Source organism: Schistocerca nitens, chromosome 10 (assembly GCF_023898315.1).
Source record: "Schistocerca nitens isolate TAMUIC-IGC-003100 chromosome 10, iqSchNite1.1, whole genome shotgun sequence".
Taxonomy (NCBI): Eukaryota; Metazoa; Arthropoda; class Insecta; order Orthoptera; family Acrididae; genus Schistocerca; species Schistocerca nitens.
Genome location: NC_064623.1, coordinates 156,807,918 through 156,826,660, shown reverse-complemented (window position 1 = coordinate 156,826,660; position 18,743 = coordinate 156,807,918). Strand labels below are relative to the sequence as shown.

General features: G+C 43.3%; 1 protein-coding gene across 2 annotated transcripts in view; it reads right to left on the bottom strand.

Moving 5' to 3' along the window:
• LOC126210347 (speckle-type POZ protein-like) overlaps window positions 1-18,743 on the bottom strand; it is a 61,169-nt gene that overhangs the window by 31,396 nt on the left and 11,030 nt on the right. The window lies entirely within an intron of this gene.

Below are 18,743 nucleotides of genomic sequence, written 5' to 3'. Positions count from 1 at the left end.
ACACTGCGAGAGGGCTGTACAAGCAATGATCACACGCACGGCACAGCGGACACACCAGGAACCGCGGTGTTGGCCGTCGAATGGCGCTAGCTGCGCAGCATTTGTGCACCGCCGCCGTCAGTGTCAGCCAGTTTGCCGTGGCATACGGAGCTCCATCGCAGTCTTTAACACTGGTAGCATGCCGCGACAGCGTGGACGTGAACCGTATGTGCAGTTGACGGACTTTGAGCGAGGGCGTATAGTGGGCATGCGGGAGGCCGGGTGGACGTACCGCCGAATTGCTCAACACGTGGGGCGTGAGGTCTCCACAGTACATCGATGTTGTCGCCAGTGGTCGGCAGAAGGTGCACGTGCCCGTCGACCTGGGACCGGACCGCAGCGACGCACGGATGCACGCCAAGACCGTAGGATCCTACGCAGTGCCGTAGGGGACCGCACCGCCACTTCCCAGCAAATTAGGGACACTGTTGCTCCTGGGGTATCGGCGAGGACCATTCGCAACCGTCTCCATGAAGCTGGGCTACGGCCCCGCACACCGTTAGGCCGTCTTCCGCTCACGCCCCAACATCGTGCAGCCCGCCTCCAGTGGTGTCGCGACAGGCGTGAATGGAGGGACGAATGGAGACGTGTCGTCTTCAGCGATGAGAGTCGCTTCTGCCTTGGTGCCAATGATGGTCGTATGCGTGTTTGGCGCCGTGCAGGTGAGCGCCACAATCAGGACTGCATACGACCGAGGCACACAGGGCCAACACCCGGCATCATGGTGTGGGAAGCGATCTCCTACACTGGCCGTACACCACTGGTGATCGTCGAGGGGACACTGAATAGTGCACGGTACATCCAAACCGTCATCGAACCCATCGTTCTACCATTCCTAGACCGGCAAGGGAACTTGCTGTTCCAACAGGACAATGCACGCCCACATGTATCCCGTGCCACCCAACGTGCTCTAGAAGGTGTAAGTCAACTACCCTGGCCAGCAAGATCTCCGGATCTGTCCCCCATTGAGTATGTTTGGGACTGGATGAAGCGTCGTCTCACGCGGTCTGCATGTCCAGCACGAACGCTGGTCCAACTGAGGCGCCAGGTGGAAATGGCATGGCAAGCCGTTCCACAGGACTACATCCAGCATCTCTACGATCGTCTCCATGGGAGAATAGCAGCCTGCATTGCTGCGAAAGGTGGATATACACTGTACTAGTGCCGACATTGTGCATGCTCTGTTGCCTGTGTCTATGTGCCTGTGGTTCTGTCAGTGTGATCATGTGATGTATCTGACCCCAGGAATGTGTCAATAAAGTTTCCCCTTCCTGGGACAATGAATTCACGGTCTTCTTATTTCAATTTCCAGGAGTGTAGATTGTCACTTTTCCCTTGGTCTGTCTGCGATAGAAAAAAATGACTAGTAAGCAGATGTAGTAAGACTCGATGAGCTAATGGGAAATGGAAGTGATATATATGGCACAGTCGACAAGACATTCAAATCCTCTGTGGTAGAAATTGAAGCTGCATGTGATATCAATTGGACAGTACTCAATAATAATGGCGGGGTTAAACTTGTAACTGGATCTTTCTATCGACTACCTGATTTGCACCAGATGCAAACGAGACATTAGTGAAAACAACAACAGCTCGCTAGCGTTTATGTTTCCAAATCACACTGTATTAAACAGTCGATTAGAATAATTACAGTTTTGTACATGATGGATATGACTAGACATCATGTGAATCAACACTTAGTGTCTCGCCTGAAAGACGATCTAGAACATGTGGTTTGGAAACCAACTCATGAGGGAAGTATATTTGATATCGCAGGAAAAATAGATCTGATCTCTTTGAAGAGGTGGCAAAATATGGGAAGGAAGACCGTGTGCACTCAGTGTGTACGCTGTTAAAGAAGCTATTACAGCAGCCATTGAAGGAACAGAATGCAACCAACTGCAAATTATGGAGCATTTAGGGAGAAACGATGCCTACGGTAACATGTGGATCATTCCAGTGACTGGCGGAAAAGGCTGAGAATGCCAGCCTTTCTCGTAGCTGACTATCTGCTGTATTTTCTCCAGAACAGTACTGCCCTGGTTCTGAGTCAAGTGCAAGGCTTGAACCAGAGACTGAGAAGATTCTGTGACAAGCTGCGGTGTGACTTCTTAGACTTGCGCCGTAGGCTTCAGAACTGTAGAACTGTAAGGTCCACTTAAATGGGTCAGATATGCACAAAACAGCTGTATGACTGCGTGTGGGGTGCACACAAGGATTTTTTTAGATTAGATGACGCTTCGTTCAATCCAGATAACGGTAGTTATAGTAAACCCGGAAGAGTCAATATATAAGATCCATAGAAATGCCTCCAGCAGACAAAAGTATTAAAATCCCAGTCATTAACTGTCGAAGTTTTAGCAACCAAGCGGCAGAGTTTGGAGCTCTCTTACAAGGAAGTCATGCTCACATTACACTAGGTACAGAACGCTGGTTAAAACATAAAGTAGAGGGGAAAATTTAAGCGTATATCGAAAGGATGGGCTAATCAGAAGTGGAGGTGGTGTATTTGTTGCAGCAGAGATGAATCTACTCAAATCCACCGACGCAGGAATTGAAGCACCGTGTGAGATTGTTTGGGTAAAACTCTTTCATGGATGAACAAAAACTAAACGCTTATGCCTTGACCCAAGCATATTTGGAAGGCCAAGTGAACACACGAAAACGAGATAACGCAAGACTTAGACAAGTTGAGTTCTGCACTATTGCCACTGCAAGACACGACCTAGCATCAGCTGACTCACTAAGACTAGCAAGGTCATATTGGCATTTTAATAGATGAACATAACAGGCTGGGAGTTCTCGTAGGAGGGTTTGAGGTAGAAGAATTCCGTTTAGGTGAGAAAAACGAGAAACTAAAGACGGAAACCGAAAATCTGAAGACAGAAACAGAGAAACTTAAGCCCCATTTGCTGCAATAGTTGCAAGCAGTAAAGGAAGAACACAGCAGAGAAGAAAATTGAAACTGACAAAGAAAAACAAGCTACAGGTTTTTTTGTCAAATCGACAATGAATAAGGATCCCAAACAGGCCGGAGAAGGACTCAGGACACAAATCAATCCACACGAAGAAAAACTGAAAAAGCAGTTTATACCATCCCAACAGTCAGATGAGATCGCAATTGCGAATCATGACTACCATCAGCTGTAGAATGGAATGATGACAATGAAAATTTGTGCCAAATCAGGACTCGAAATCGGATTTCCCGCTTATCGCGAGCGACTGCCTTACCATTTGGCTATCCGTGCACTACCAAGGTCAGACCTAAACTTCCGTATGTCGTCGCCCACACGAATTCATCTGATGTGTTTAGTAACGGCTGTGGTCGACGCAGTGCATCGTCATCAGAATTACACCGTCACTGCAATATCGTCGCATGCCAACAGCGGTGATCATTGAAACTGAAACCCAAAGAGACAGTTGGAAATTACAGGGAAAAGCCATTCACATTGAGGACAATAAAATGCGAAACAACGATGAAACGCTGACCACTTCAACATATTCCAGGCGCGCACACACTGAAAAAGTATTACCAGAAGAGATACACGATCTAAGCCTGTCTGGACACATGACCAAAGAACAATAAAAACAACAGGACAAATTCAGATTCAGGGCTGGCCAAAAGACAACAGAATTTTCAAACAAGGTACTCGAAGTAAGCCCTCGTGTGTGGAACATTCCATTTGGTCAAGGCAGGATTGTCAGCCGGGTGGCCGAGCGATTCTAGGCGCTACAGTCTGGAACCGCGCGACCGCTACAGTCGCAGGTTCGAATCCTACCTCGGGCATGGTTGTGTGTGATGTCCTTAGGTTAGTTAGGTTTAAGTAGTTCTAAGTTCTAGGGGACTAATGACCATAGATGTAAAGTCCCATAGTGCTCAGAGCCATGTGAACCATTTGAACCAAAATTACACAACCCACTCACAGCAGAAAAAAACACAAATCAACCTCCGCAAGGTCCAGAAGATGGTGACCTACACTCTACTGATGCAGCCTGAATGGCCCCTTCCCAGAAACGCCAGACACCGAAGGCAGTACAGTTTCCTCGCCAGTCTTTAAGCAGATCGTTCGACGTAACTGCTTTAACACAATGGACTTGATACAAGGTGATCCTTATTAACGTTTGGAAACACCCGAAGCGACGTCGACGGTGCTGTGACTAGTAACTCAATATGATATACATGGGGCCCCAAATTGGATGACAAAATAATGTTGAACATCTGGTGTCATCTGATGACATATATCGCCGTTCGTGCAACCTTGGGTCTGTCTGTCCTCCATTTGCTACACATCGCTGCACAACGATACAAATTTCGAATGCCGTTTGTAAATGTGGTCTGTTGTAAACATAAAAGTCACAAAATTACTGTCCTTGTTGTAACCAAGCAAAAGCTGTTCTCATTTTGTGCTTGTTTCTTTGGCCCTTCCTTTTGTTTGTTTACATATGTTATTCGGTAAAGAAAACGTAGGGCCTGCCGAAGTTGCCGAGCGGTTCTAGGCGCTAGAGTCTGTAACTGCGAGACCGTTACGGTCGCCGGTTCCAATCCTGCCACGGGCATGGATGTGTGTGATGTCCTTAGGTTAGTTAGGTTTAAGTAGTTCTAAGTTCTAGCTGACTGATGACCTCAGAAGTTAAGTGGCTGGTTCAAATGGCTCTGAGCACTATAGGACTTAACATCTGTGGTCATCAGTCCCCTAGAACTTAGAACTACTTAAACCTAACTAACCTTTAAGGACATCACACACATCCATGCACGAGGCAGGATTCGAACCTGCGACCGTAGCAGTCTCGCGGTTCCGGACTGAGCGCCTAGAACCGCTAGACCACCGCAGAAGTTAAGTCCCATAGTGCTCAGCCATTTGAACCAACTAAAACGTAGGCCATTTACTGTTGTTGTTGTTGTTGTTGTCTTCAGTCCTGAGACTGGTTTGATGCAGCTCTCCATGCTACTCTATTCTGTGCAAGGTTCTTCATCTGCCAGCACCTACTGCAGCCTACATCCTTCTGAATCTGCTTAGTGTACTCATCTCTTGGTCTCCCTCTACGATTTTTACCCTCCACGCTGCCCTCCAACGCTAAATTTGTGATCCCTTGATGCCTCAGAACATGTCCTACCAACCGGTCCCTTCTTCTTGTCAAGTTGAGCCACAAACTCCTCTTCTCCCAAATTCTATTCAATACCTCCTCATTAGTTTTGTGATCTACCCATCTAATCTTCAGCATTGTTCTGTAGCACCACATTTCGAAAGCTTCTATTCTCTTCTTGTCCAAACTATTTATCGTCCATGTTTCACTTCCATACATGGCTACACTCCATACAAATACTTTCAGAAACGACTTCCTGACACTTAAAACTATACTCGATGTTAACAAATTTCTCTTCTTCAGAAACGCTTTCCTTGCCATTGCCAGTCTACATTTTATATCCTCTCTACTTCGACCATCATGACAACATTCGGTAGTTTATGTTCATTTACTTGTGACACAATATGCTAGTTTCTATTTACATTGTACTTTGCGATAAACCAGCATAGAACGCAAGACCGATACACAAAATAATAAATCTTACCTCAATGCAAACACACAATCGTCGAACTCAACGAAGAAAATTACTGCCTGCCAGACGCAAGACTCGAACCCTGAGTCCCACGCACTAAATTCGTGCACGTAGGCCCGGAGTCACTCCGACTTGACTACCTGACTGGGGTTTGGATGATCAGATGCTATGACCGACAGGCTCAACCACTGCACGTAGGCAACGTACTTCATCCGGAGACATCACTTATTCAACATTTCTCATTCATTTTTAGGGTATTTCCCAATATTTGCGACCCCACGTGTCTGATACCGTGCGTCCGCTATAGCTATAGCTATAGCTAAAATAGTAAAACTTGAGACTGTTATGTACAACATAATACTTGATATTCTGTGAAATTTTTGTTTGAAAATGTGTATCGACATACATATTATAAGGACTTGAATTTTTAATTATCATTGTTTCTACAGGGTGTTACAAAAACGTACGGCCAAACTTTCAGGAAACATTCCTCACACACAAAGAAAGAAAATATGTTATGTGGACATGTGTCCGGAAACGTTTACTTGGAGTTAGAGCTCATTTTGTTACTTCTCTTCAAATCACATTAATCATGGAATGGAAACACACAGCAACAGAACGTACCAGCGTGACTTCAAACACTTTGTTACAGGAAATGTTCAAAATGTCCTCCGTTAGCGCGGATACATGCATCCACCCTCCGTCGCATGGACTTCCTGATGCGCTGATGCAGCCCTGGAGAATGGCGTATTGTATCACAGCCGTCCACAATACGAACACGAAGAGTCTCTACATTTGGTACCGGGGTTGCGTAGACAAGAGATTTGAAATGCCCCCATAATTGAAAGTGAAGAGGATTGAGGTCAGGGGAGCGTGGAGACCATGGAATTGGTCCGCCTCTACCAATCCATCGGTCACCGAATCTGTTGTTGAGAAGCGTACGAACACTTCGACTGAAATGTGCAGGAGCTCCATCGTGCATGAACCACATGTTGTGTCGTACTTGTAAAGGCACATGTTCTAGCAGCACAGGTAGAGTATCCCGTAAGAAATCATGATAACGTGCTCCATTGAGCGTAGGTGGAAGAACATGGGGCCCAATCAAGACATCACCAACGATGCCTGCCCAAACGTTCACAGAAAATCTGTGTTGATGACGTGATTGCACAACTGCGTGCGGATTCTCATCAGCCCACACATGTTGATTGTGAAAATTTACAATTTGATCACGTTGGAATGAAGCCTCATCCGTAAAGAGAACATTTGCACTGAAATGAGGATTGACACATTGTTGGATGAACCATTCGCAGAAGTGTAACCGTGGAGGCCAATCAGCTGCTGATAGTGTCTGCACACGCTGTACATGGTACGGAAACAACTGGTTCTCCCGTAGCACTCTCCATACAGTGACGTGGTCAACGTTACCTTGTATAGCAGCAACTTCTCTGACGCTGACATTAGGGTTATCGTCAACTGCACGAAGAATTGCCTCGTCCATTGCAGGTGTCCTCGTCGTTCTAGGTCTTCCCCAGTCGCGAGTCATAGGCTGGAATGTTCCGTGCTCCCTAAGACGCCGATCAATTGCTTCGAACGTCTTCCTGTCGGGACACCTTCGTTCTGGAAATCTGTCTCGATACAAACGTACCGCGCCACGGCTATTGCCCCGTGCTAATCCACACATCAAAAGGGCATCTGCCAACTCCGCATTTGTAAACATTGCACTGACTGCAAAACCACGTTCGGATGAACACTAACCTGTTGATGCTACGTACTGATGTGCTTGATGCTAGTACTGTAGAGCAATGAGTCGCATGTCAACACAAGCACCGAAGTCAACATTACCTTCCTTCAATTGGGCCAACTGGCGGTGAATCGAGGAAGTACAGTACATACTGACGATACTAAAATGAGCTCTAACATGGAAATTAAGCGTTTCCGGTCACCTGTCCACATAACATCTTTTCTTTATTTGTGTGTGAGGAATGTTTCCTGAAAGTTTGGCCGTGCCTTTTTGTAACACTCTGTATAACGTATGTTCTCTCGTAAACTACTCAAGCAATAAAACGGAATTTCACGTTTTACTTCTGCTTAAGACGCTAATAATGGAACAGATTTTTGTTTAAGGTCATAGTTGCTTTGAAATTAATTTTCCAGTTTTGTGGTACCCGGGACTGCTCTGTTTTTCTCAAATTTTAAAGGAGGACTTTTCTCAGACAAACTATAATGGAAAAGTGCTGCACAGGATTATTCCGTAAGTAATTGTTAAGAACTGTGCCAAATTTCCGGATGTTAGCTTTTATAGTTCCTGAGGAAAGGTACCTTACGACAAAAAAGTCAGTTCACCGCAATTCGCATTTAAAGTTTTTATTTCAATTTTTGACAATATTGCTGTACCTCTAGTGATTAACGCTGTCCTTATCCGTAACCTTTGTCCTCTTCCTCATCTTCCTCCCTTTCTCCTTCGCCTAGCCAAGTTTTGGATTTTTTCTTCTGCCGCCTGAGCTTTGTCCAGTTGCGCTTCATTGATGCTCCTGAGTATCTTCGATCTGAATGTGCCTGGATAGAAGCCTAGTCTGTGCAGGCACTTAATCCTACCCACATTTCCACTACTGAACACTAGACAGGCGTCAATGCAGCTATCTTCACAACAACTGAGGAAACAAACACTGTTTTTGGACATCGCATCCATATAAGGTGATTGTGGCTCTCATTTGTTTTCTGCGTTTTCTCAGATATACATTTTTTTTTCAGCGAGTCAGGATTGGCTAGGTACCGAAATCCACTGTAAAAGTCGTCTTTGGCACTGTACACAGCGTCATTAATCCCTTCATTAATTTTCTTCTTTGATGAACTCAGTGACTTGTCGATGATTGTTCTTCATGTTTTGGAGCAGCATCTGTAACACTGTTATTTAAATTTCCTGCACCTTTTACAGTTGAAATTGGCTATTTACTCACATTTTTGAATATGTGCCCACTGTTACGATCCATTTAGAGCAAAACAGGTTGATATATGCAAAACTAAAAACTGACATAAGTTTGTAGAATGTGTTATTGGAAAAAAAAAGTTGTAAACAAAGGAACAAGCAAAGATACTCTTTCCCATAATCTTCTAGACTCATCTGCAGTTCATTTCGATTGTGTGAACGATAAATTAACGCACAAAAAATTTTTAGCATAGAGAAGGTGTGGATCACAACGTAGAAAGACATCATGTTGCAGATTCCAACAAAATCAGTGATGAGATTATCGCAAGAAGCTAAACACTCGCATACAACAGAACATAAGGCCGTAACTAAAGAACTGGGATGTATCCGCATAAAATTACTGCAGTACAGCAATTACATTGTATGGACCATGCGAAGCGAACAGCGTCTTACTAGTGGTTTCGTAGATTTGTTGATCGACGTGAAGTTGGTGTTTCAGATCGAACCTTCTTCACTGATGAGCTAAGTTTCACCTAACTAACTATATTAATTCCAAATGCCTTAAGACAAACGCCACAGCGCGCAGAGAAAATCGGAGGACTGCCATAACGCACGCACGAATTACAGGGCTGATCTTTTTCTAAACTGCAGTCCTTCCGATATCTACTGCTGCCAGCTAATTTCTCCAGTTATTGCTCTGCCGAATGAAAATGAGATCAATCATTCACTTTCCAACAAGACAATGCCACTGTTCACACAGTTCACACCAGTCCCTACGAATTTTAGATGAAATCCTTGGAGACTGAGTAATTACGAAAGTCTCTGGCACCCTGGCTTACTTCACCTGTCTCCTCCCGACTATTTCCGATAGGGTGCTGCTAAGACATTTGTGTATCAAAATAACCCATAGACAACCGATGAACTGAAGCCAGCGGTAATTGATTACCTGCATTCGATTAAACTTGAAGAATTGGTACAGGCATTTGCAAATAAATGTGAACGTTTGAACTATGCCTTCCAGAAAGAGAAAAACGTTTTCAGTACCTACTGAGGTACTGGTGAGTACAGTGTATTCAATTGTAATTAATATAATTAATTAATTTGATTGTTTTAATTGCAACACAGTGCAACCTCGCTTAACGAGCACCTCCAATAAAGCCCAATTCGCATAACGATCAAAATAAATTGTAAAAAAAATGACTCGCATAACTACCAATGTTTCGCATAACAATTTAGTGTGACGTCACCAGCAATACGCGCGTGGCGATTGGAAACGTTCAACAATATGAACACCTTTCATTGTCGGCATCGGCATATGAACAATGTCTTTTGTACGTACTGCAGTCTGGGTTTAGCGCTCTTTCTGCTGCCAGTGCAGCTTGTTATCACACATTTTTCTAAACTTGTGTTCACGCAGTGTTTTTTTTGTGTGCAAATTTTAATAACTTTCGTAGAAATGTTGCCGAAGATAATCCCGCAAGAAGACGACCACAAGCGAAAAGAAATTATCTTAGAAATGAAACGTAAAATCATAGAAAAACGCGGACGTGGTATTAGCGTTGCAGATTTAGCACGCACATGCAGTCGGGCTACATCAACTGCCTGCACTATCCTCAAGAACAAGGACAAGATGGAAATGAGCGTTTGGCGTCATTGGCCGGGAGGCCCCTTACGGGGCAGGTCCGGCCGCCTTCGTGCAGGTCTTATTAAGTCGACGCCACATTGGGCGATCTGCGCACCGGATGGGGATGTAATGATGATGAAGACAACACAACATCCAGTCCCTGAACCGAGAAAATCCCCGACCCAGCCGTGAATCGAACCCGGGCCCGTAGCACGGCAAGCCGTCACGCTGACCACTCAGCAGATAGGTGCTTCAAAGGGAGTGACAATATCTAAACAACGGTTTCGTATTCTGGACGATGTCGAAAGGTTGCTCCTTATATGTATAAATGAAGGCGACACTATTAACGAGAGCATCATTTGTGAGAAGGCGAGGATGATTCTCGTCGACCTCGCTAAGAAGACGACAGGATCATCAGCGGCCAAAGAAGCGCTTGACCTTTTTATTGTGTTGCAAACAGAAACACACATATTGTGCCACTAAAAAAAATTATATATTCTTAGATGATTCTTCAAAATATATTTTGTATTCAGTTTTTTCTGTAGAAAAACAGAAGTTTGAACTTTTCCAAATGTTCATACATGGTACTTCAAAATAGTGTTTGTATCAGGCTTTTCGCATGTTGTAGCTTAAATTTTATTATACACAATAATTATCTTAAAATTTGAATTTAATTATTTTCTCTTTCGATCTTTCTTCTGTCCAAACTCTTTGCAACGGCCTCTCTTCTGTTTTTTTTTTTTTTTTTCCCTCCTGAACTCAATGCCGCAATATTTCCCAACCTTACTTTGATTTTGTTAGGAATATTTTTAGTCATTCTTTCCTCTCGCGTTTGTTTTGTTAGCTCACATCCAAGTTCTCTTAGAAACAGTCGTCTTTTGAGCAATTTGTTTTGTTTGTAGCCAGGATCAATATGTACATGCAACACATAAGCATTTATTGCAACAATGTCTAACATGTTATAGAACAAACAGGCCATCTTTTTGTACACCTTTTACAGGAATAAGTGCTGACAAGTTTGTTGTGTCAACTCCTCCTTTGGTTTTGTTGTAATGTAGTATTACTTCAGACTTCTTGTGCTCCTCTGAAGACAAGCTACAGTCACGGTGCATCATGGAGAGTGATACAAATGCTTTATTCTTTTTTGGCACGTACGTAAGCAGTGTTGCGTCCCTCTGAAATCCAAAGATGGTTGAAAGCTCTGGTCTGCTATTGTTTGCCAGAATTTCCTTCGAAATCTCAGCTTTGTTCTTTTTCAGAGTTCCAACTAATGTTAGATTCTTCTTTAGAAGTTCTTTGGCCAGGGTGTAATCCGTAAAGAAATCACACTGTGCAACAATGAAAATGTAAATCGAATGAAAACAGTCAACTCCTATCACTTCTAATGTGCTGATTGCGAATATCACAAAGACAATTCAAAATTAGCTCTAGTTTTTGTTTTACACTGTTTTATTACGTTGAAATTATTATACATGGATTTTTATGTTAAGCTTAAAATCAAATATTATAATGGTTTGTCAAAGTCATAATAACTGGTAACAATCGATTATATTACTGATTGGCGACTCCATGGAGTGTTCTGTGCACCACGACCAGATAATGGATATAATTGGAAGGAGAATCAGCATTGGTCGTATTTTTTTGTTTTATTATCCGCAAAATCGATGTGATCGCTCTAAGCTTGTTGATACCAGTGCCTACCAATTTTAATTGTATATTACAGCACTGAGGATGGTCACTAAGTGACCGAAAATCGATTTTGCGGATAATAAAACAAAAAAATACGACCAATGCTGATTCTCCTTCCGATTATATTATTGTCTTTGGTCTTACATGTGTGCAATATTTTGGATATAAACATTTTGATACCAATGTTAGTGAATTTTTTATCTCCCTCCTCTTCAACTTCAGTGACTTTAATTATGTATGTAATAATTTTTGCACATTTGTTTCCAGATTAACTACCAGTTGTTCAAGTTGACTGCTATTGAAGGGAACAAAAATGCCACGAGTTTGTGTTAACAGTGCTGACACATTTTGCTATGTGTGTGGAGAAGTGACATTTGCTTTACAAAAACAGCAAATAACTCCATTGAATAAAAAAGCTTACAGTTGTTATTCTGGGTGCAAAATAGGCGTGGGAAGGAGTTCCCAAAAGAACTCTCAGTTCTGCTTGGAAGAAGCTGTGGTCGGAGTGCGTTCTCGAATGTGACTCTGAGGCATTTGAGTCAGTACCTGTGGAGGCCGTAGTCAACGACATGGTGTCTTTGGCCAAGGGCATGGGACTAGAAGTGGATGAAATCGATGAGCTTGAGGAAGATCACAACCAAGAAATGACCACCGAAGAGCTTACGGAGTTGCAGTCTGTTACACAGCAGAAAATTGTGGAGAGGAATTCTTCAGAGGAGGAGGAGGATGCGGTAACAGCAAAGCAGCAATCTTCTGGCGGAATAAGAGAAATGCTGAATATACGGGAATCGGTTGTATCGTACATAACCCCAATAAGCAGTGGCTATGCACGCTACAAATTTATTTGACAGTGCTGTCACATTTTCGCCAAGTGTTGAAGCGACAGCAGAAACAAACGACTATAGATAACAAACAAACGACTATAGATAGTTTCCTAGTAAAAAAGAATTACTTATGTGTCGTGAATAATAAAGTACCGGGTGATCATAAAGTCAATATAAATTTGAAAACTGAATAAATCACGGAATAATGTAGATAGAGAGGTACAAATTGACACACATGCTTGGAATGACATGGTGTTTTATTAGAACCAAAAAAATACAAACGTTCAAAAAATGTCCGACAGATGGCGCTTCATTTGATCAGAATAGCAATAATTAGCATAACAAAGTGAGACAAAGCAAAAATGATGTTCTTTACAGGAAATGCTCAATATGTCCACCATCATTCCTCAACAATAGCTGTAGTCGAGGAATAATGTTGTGAACAGCACTGTAAAGCATGTCCAGAGTTATGGTGAGGCATTGGCATCGGGTGTTGTCTTTCAGCATCCCTAGAGATGTCGGTCGATCACGATACACTTGCGACTTCAGGTAACCCCAAAGCCAATAATCGCACGGACTGAGGTCTGGGGACCTGGGAGGCCAAGCATGACGAAAGTGGGGGCTGATCACACGATCATCACCAAACGACGCGCGCAAGGGATCTTTCACGCGTCTAGCAATATAGGGTGGAGCGCCATCCGGCATAAACATCGTACGTTCCAGCAGGTGTTTATCAGCCAGGCTGGGGATGATGCGATTCTGTAGCATATCGGCGCACCTCTCATCCGTCACGGTAGCAGTTTTGCTGTCGAGCGCCATCTGTCGGACATTTTGTGAACTTTCTTTTTTTTTTTTTTTTGTTCTAATAAAACCCGATGCCATCCCAAGCATGTGTGTCAATTTTTACCTCTCTATCTACATTATTCCGTGGTTTATTAAGTTTTCAAATTTATACTGACTTTTTGATCATCCTGTACATAACACTGTATGTTTAATTTACTTTGAATAAACGACACGAATAAGACAAAACTTGCAGTATTTTTTGTGCATGGAACGCTTTATCGTATTTTACAGTGATTTATATAGGATAAATTGTTTCGCTTATCGAGGGTTTCGCACTACGAGTAAGATTCTAGATGAATTACAAACGCTATGGGAGGTTCCACTGTAATGTTGAATCCCAAGATGACTGCAGCCGCTTGCAGTGAATCCCGGCCTCCAGTTCATACAGCAACGTGGATGTGCTGCCAACCTTACGCGCTCCACAAGGCGACAAACGTGGAGCTCGTATCTGCAGAGAGACTTGACTGACGCTCTGTATTACACTGAAGCGTGGAAGAAACTGCTATCGTCACGCTTATTCAAATACAAAGATATATAAACAGGCAGAATATGGCGCTGCGGTCGGCAACGACTACATAAGACAAGTTCAAATGGTTCAAATGGCTCTGAGTACTATGGGACTTAACTGCTGTGGTCTCTTAGAACTACTTAAACCTAACTAACCTAAGGACATCACACACATCCACGCCCGAGGCAGTATTCGAACCTGCGACCGTAGCGGTCGTGCGGTTCCAGACTTTTGCGCCTAGAACCGCTCGGCCACTCCGGCCGGCCATAATACAAGTGTCTGTCGCAGTTGTTAGACTCGTTACTGCTCGTGCAATGGCAGGTTATCGAGATATAATTGAGTTTGAACATGGTGTTATAGACGACGCACGAGTGGTGGGGTACAGCGTAACTGAGGTAGGGATCAAGTGGGGATTTTCCCTTTACGACCATTTCACGAGTGTGCCCTGAATATCAGGAATTTAGTAAAACAACAAATCTCCAACATCGCTGCGACTGGGAAAAGATGCTGCAAGAACGGGGCCAACGACGACTGAAGAGAATCTTTCAACGTGAGAGAAGTGCAACCCTTCGGCAAATTGCTGCGGATTTCAATCCTGGGCCATCAACAAGTGTCAGTGTGCGAACCATTCAACAAAACATCATCGATATGGGCTCTCGGAGCCGAAGGCCCACTCGTGTAGCCTTGATGACTGCGCGACACAGAGCTTTACGCCTCGCCTGGGGCCGTCAACACCGACATTGGGCTGTTGATGACTGGGAACATGTTGCCTGGTCCGACAAGTCCCGTTTCAAATTGTATCGGGCAGATGGACGTGTACGGGTATGGAAGCAGCCTCATAAATCCATGTACCCTGCATGTCAGCAAGGGACTGTTCAAGCTATTGGACGCTCTGTAATGTTGTGAGGCGTGTGAAGTTGGAGTGATATGGGACCTCTGATACGTCTAGACACGACTCTGACAAATGACGCGTACGTAAGCATCCTGTCTGATCGCCTGCCTTCATTCATGTCCACTGTGCATTCCAACGGACGTGGACAATTCCAGCAAGACAATGCGACACCCAACACGTCCAGAATTGCTACAGAGTGGCTCCAGGAACGCTCTTCTGAGTTTAAACACTTCCGCTGGTACCAAACTCCCCAGGCATAAACATTCTTGACCATATCTGGGATACCTCCACCCTCTTACTCTTACGGATTTATGGACAGCCCTGCAGGATTCGTGGTGTCAGTTCCCTCCGGCACTACTTTAGACATTAGTCGAGTCCATGCCATTAGTTCTCGCGGGGGCTCTACACGATGCAAGTTTCATTGGCTCTTCAGTGTTAATTACTTGTCTCAGCGGCATTTGCATCGCCTCAGAGTTTTTTAAACGTTAATAAGAATCACCCCGTTGAAAACTCATACTATGAAGGACAAACAGAACGTAAGACAGGACGTCAGTTAAGACATGCGTTATAGTAACGGGCTATGCTGCAGAATACGCTCACGCTAAGGAGAGAAGACCTAGAGAAACAGCAGTTTGAATACGAAATTACTAGTGGAAGAGAGAATAACTGATGGAAACTACCAACCAATCAACTTGTCATCAACAACTGCCGCAAGACAAGAAAAATACAACACACTACCTCAAATCTTATAGCTCCGTACAAGCCTGTAGACAAATTCCGAGGCCAACACTCCATGTAGCAGACACCGAGTGACCTCAAACAGATCCGGCAGGTGGCGTCGAATAGCCTCCAGACGTCACCAACACGGATTATTTATGCAAGAACCAGTAGCTACAGCAACATAATAACATCATTAGTTGTAGCGTCCTACACATTTACAGATTATGTAGAGGACGTGGAGTAGCGCAGCACTTGAAACACTGGTTATGTCAATGGGCAACTTTGCAGACCACCCTCATGTCCAGAATACAAGAACTTTGGTACCAACAACGAGGAAATGAATACATCAGAGTAGGTATAGGGAAACGAACTCGTGACAGAAACTCAGATACCGTCAACAGGTCACGAAACACCGACGAGCATTCACCACAAAACAGAACCACAAATCGTAACAACAAGATACTGTGAAAGATACTTGTTGATTTAATCTGACTACTGGTAATATAAATGTTTGGAAATATCTAAGTCTTATATTTAATAAAGACTTGCATATTAGTAACAACTGATTGTTCCTGAACTAACAGAACACATACGAACTTCTCTCACCAGATATCCCACCTTTTTTAGATTTCATTGGACATCACCCATAAGTGCAGAGGCCATACCAGGTTCTACCCAAAATGAATCATGTAAGCCCTGGATTTAAGAGAGAGAATTCTCAATCTAGTACTGCTCACGGGAATGCAAACTCGTTACAGCGTTATGGAGATGACTACTTGAACACTGAATGCAATTTGTACTTTTCTGATTTATACTGCCGACTATGATGATGTTGGTACTAGGAACCTGGTAATTTAAAAAGGATTACTGAAAAGTACCATTCTCTAGAACGACTGACACTAGATTGGACTATAAAATTGTGTAAAATCACTACACACTACTGTCTCGTACGAATTCGTGTCAGAATGAAGGCTGAGGGGAAGACAGATCTGCGTGGGGCGGACTATGTGCCATAAGGGAGCTACATATGAGTGAAATGTTAGACTTGCAAGCACAATGCATGCTCAGTTAAATTAATTACGGAAATTTACCTAGAACACTGATATTTTAGTAGAAAATACTACAGAGCATGTAAGATACAATCGTGGATTGGCTAGTCAGAACACCGCTAATCAAAGCTTTGGCAGATAATAACAAGATGGACCGTTGCAGGACCTCACTATTGTGAACGAGCAAACTGGACGCTGACGCGAGCTGAAACAGTGACTCCAAATTTACTCAATATTTACATAATCTCCCAGAGAGAAAAGCTTATATACCGATTAATATATTAATTAAACCGTTACCTAAAACTCCTCGTTAACCACGCTCACAATTACATGTTTCTTAGCATTTCAACTTGCAGAATGAAGCAGCACTGTACGTAGCAATCTGTGTTGCCTTCCATCAGCCACCTACTGCACCCGATAAATATCTGATATATGCAGCGCCCAATATCTACCTAATACTCTCAGCGTCGTAAATACTCCTTGTTAATTCCAACTGTTATCTGACTTTACAATGTGAGGCGTAGCGCCGTATAACGATCCGGACTTGGAGGCGGTTAAGTGGGAGATGTGTCTCAGAACTGGATAGTGACAGATGATGACGCGAGACTGGACGCGCACGTAGTTTATGTCAATATTGAATAGGAAGACTGTGATTTTAGTTTCGATTGTGCCCACTAGAGTGCACTAAAGTAATAGAATGTTTTTCATAAACGGTTCTAGTATTTTCATAAAGTGTTATTATGTCTTTTTGTGTATGTAGTATGTTATAAATGTGTTTTAGCAGTATGAATGATGCCTAGTGTGGTTTAAGATTAATATGAAGATAATTGTTTAACGAGTTATGTAATGGAATTTAGTGTGGGAACATTTCGAAGAAGTATGGATATGGAAAAAGGGGATATTTGTAGAATAGTTTTGTAAAGTAAGTTTATAGTAAAGGGAAAATTAATTCAGGTATAAATAACAACAGTAAATAACTTTATGCATAAACAAAACTTCAGCATATTAGATAATTACGTCGGTAAAAAGTGCAGTCGTGTGGTTTACTATTTTGCGATTGGTTATGGATGAAAAGCGGGCTCTGACGTGGGAGAAGGTTGTTTTGCTATTGGCTTTTGAGTAAACTGACCAATGGTAAAGCAGTATACTTCTTTTGCGCGCCTTTCTCTGCTGGTAGAGAAGACTTAGAGTAGTGATGGGCTAAACTGCGATTTTCCGATATCAGTGATTTCTGTGAATGCTACTTTTCAGTATCTGTTATTCTTAACTGTGATTTGTCGCAGTTAAGGAACCTAGGTCGTGTATCCCTCCGCCACTGCTATTTCTGCGATTTCTGCTACTTCTGCGACTTCTGCTACTTCTGCGACTTCTGTGATTTCTGCTACTTCTGCGATTTCTGCGACTTCTGCGATTTCTGCTACTTCTGCGATTTCTGTTACTCCTGCGATTTCTGCAACTTACCACCGCATGAAAAAGTTACATCTGTCCATACAGAAAATTGCATCTCAACAAACCTGTCATTGGTAAGTATGTTTTACGTTTGTTCTTCCATTGGCTTTAAGGAAATACAGAAGCGTCCGATCTTACCCGTCGGCTTTGACCCATGACGTCACAAATACCGCGGAAACGGCCATAAACAACAATTCCAATATGGCGGATATAAAAACATCGAATACGTATTGTAAACACTGAAATACACAAGTTTCACAAAAAGCCTAATGACTGTAACGGGACAAGCGTGGGAAATTGGGGGTTTTTGGGTGGGGAGAAACTAAATATGTCGTTATGCGGTGGGGGGAGTCTGCAGTGCCCCCCCATCCCCCCACAGGCTTCATTAGTGTCAAATCAATATTTTCGAATCATAGGCGGCCGCTGCCGCGGCCGCATTCCAAAAAAAAAACTCCCAACCTAACCTCAAGTGGGCTACGCTACAGATCAATATGTTCATCAAATTGCTTCATATTACGTATACAAGTTCTTTAAACAAGAGTACATCAAACCATGTATTAGGTTTTCCGCGCCGTAATGACGTCACACACCACAACACGCTTACGTCACGGGTCAAAGCCGAC